Source organism: Propithecus coquereli, unplaced genomic scaffold, assembly GCF_000956105.1.
Source record: "Propithecus coquereli isolate 6110/MARCELLA unplaced genomic scaffold, Pcoq_1.0 Scaffold121, whole genome shotgun sequence".
NCBI lineage: Eukaryota > Metazoa > Chordata > Mammalia > Primates > Indriidae > Propithecus > Propithecus coquereli.
Window position 1 is genome coordinate 2,191,483 of NW_012136192.1, and position 1,525 is coordinate 2,193,007.

Consider the following 1,525-nt stretch of genomic DNA (forward strand, 5'->3'; position numbering starts at 1 on the left):
TAACAGAGCTATAACAATTTATTAAGGGAATTTATGAATTGGGATTTTAGGGATGTGATCACAAGCTTTTGAGCTTAACATCATGGAGATAAATCACACAAAAAAGAATCCATGGTATCATTCTGAGAGCCAAAGCACTAGCCTGAATAGTCATAGAGCAAACCATGCCTTTAAAAAAATGTTTTATAATCCTACTGCTATTTTGGACTAAGCAGCAAAAACGTGTAGTCAAAGAATTGGCCATGGATGTTACATGTGAATTCTTTGAAAAGCCCCTTTGTGCTCACTGACTTTTTTTTAAATAGTTCTATTCAAATATATATCAACTAGGCAAGTAGTAAGTGAAATGAATTATTGCTATTTAACACCAATTCTGGACAGATGGCTATTTTCAACCTCTATATCCCTTTTCTGTCTCACTGTTACAATATTGTTTGTGAACCTTGGGCCCTGCCCCCTCACTTCTGTGACACCTGGTAAATAACACGGTAAATCACTTACACTGTCCTTTCTACAGTGTTCTTCGGGAGATACCAAGAGATACTGTCAGTCACTGGACTGTGTTGACTAGGTCTGACCTCACCTCTCCCTTCACTCTTGTTCCACCATCATGATTTTAAGTTATTTGACTTTTATCAATTCTGGATAGCTACTATTCCATTGGCCACATTTGCCAACCTCAATTCATTTTAAACAAAACAATCACCTCTGTTTCAGAGGTGATTAAGCCTCTGATTAAGCCTTCCATTACAGACCTATTTAGTTACCTCCTTTTCTTATAAAATTGTGTGAGACTGTACCAACCTATTCACCTAAAAATTTCTGTGTATCCCCTTTTTTTCTTCTTTCATTTCTCCTGCTCATTCCTTTTACTTCTTCAAATCTGGTTTACATATCTTTCCTCCCATCCCCATATTTCTAAAATGATTACTTGTAATTTCACCAATAAAACTGTTATTTGACAAAGTAAATGCCCCCCACCAACTTCTGTAACCTCTTTATTACATATATCGTTGCTCAAGCCTTTTTTCCTTGAAATTTTCTCTTCTTTAGGTTGTGATATCCTACTACCTCACCTACCCTTCTGAACATTTATGCTGTTTCCAAGGACTTGTTTTCATTTCTACTCCTTAAATAGGGGAGAGGGGTGGGAGGTTCTACAGTTTGTCCTCTACCCCCATTTTCTCTACAAGCTCTGAGTGATCACATTCGCTGCTATGCTTCACCTATCACGTTCCAAATTATTCCCAAATTCCTCCCTTGGTGTTCAGTTCCTTATTTCCAATGCCTTTGGTTATTTATACCTGTTAGTGTCTTGAATGTACTTTCTCTAAAACATAACTCATCATCTTTTCTACCTTGAAAAAGGCTTTCTCCTTATTTCTCTATTTCTATTAATGGTACCTATTGATGATATACTTCTTGTTTTTTTCTTTTGAGACAGAGTCTCACTCTGTTGCCCGGGCTAGAGTGAGTGCCATGGCGTCAGCCTAGCTCACAGCAACCTCAAACTCCTGGGCTCAGG

The 1,525-nt window shown here is 37.7% G+C and overlaps 1 protein-coding gene across 1 annotated transcript in view; it reads right to left on the minus strand.

Annotated features, from left to right (window-relative positions):
• Positions 1 to 1,525, minus strand: part of STXBP4 (syntaxin binding protein 4) — a 164,155-nt gene that overhangs the window by 110,938 nt on the left and 51,692 nt on the right. The gene's annotated exons all lie outside the window — the stretch shown is intronic.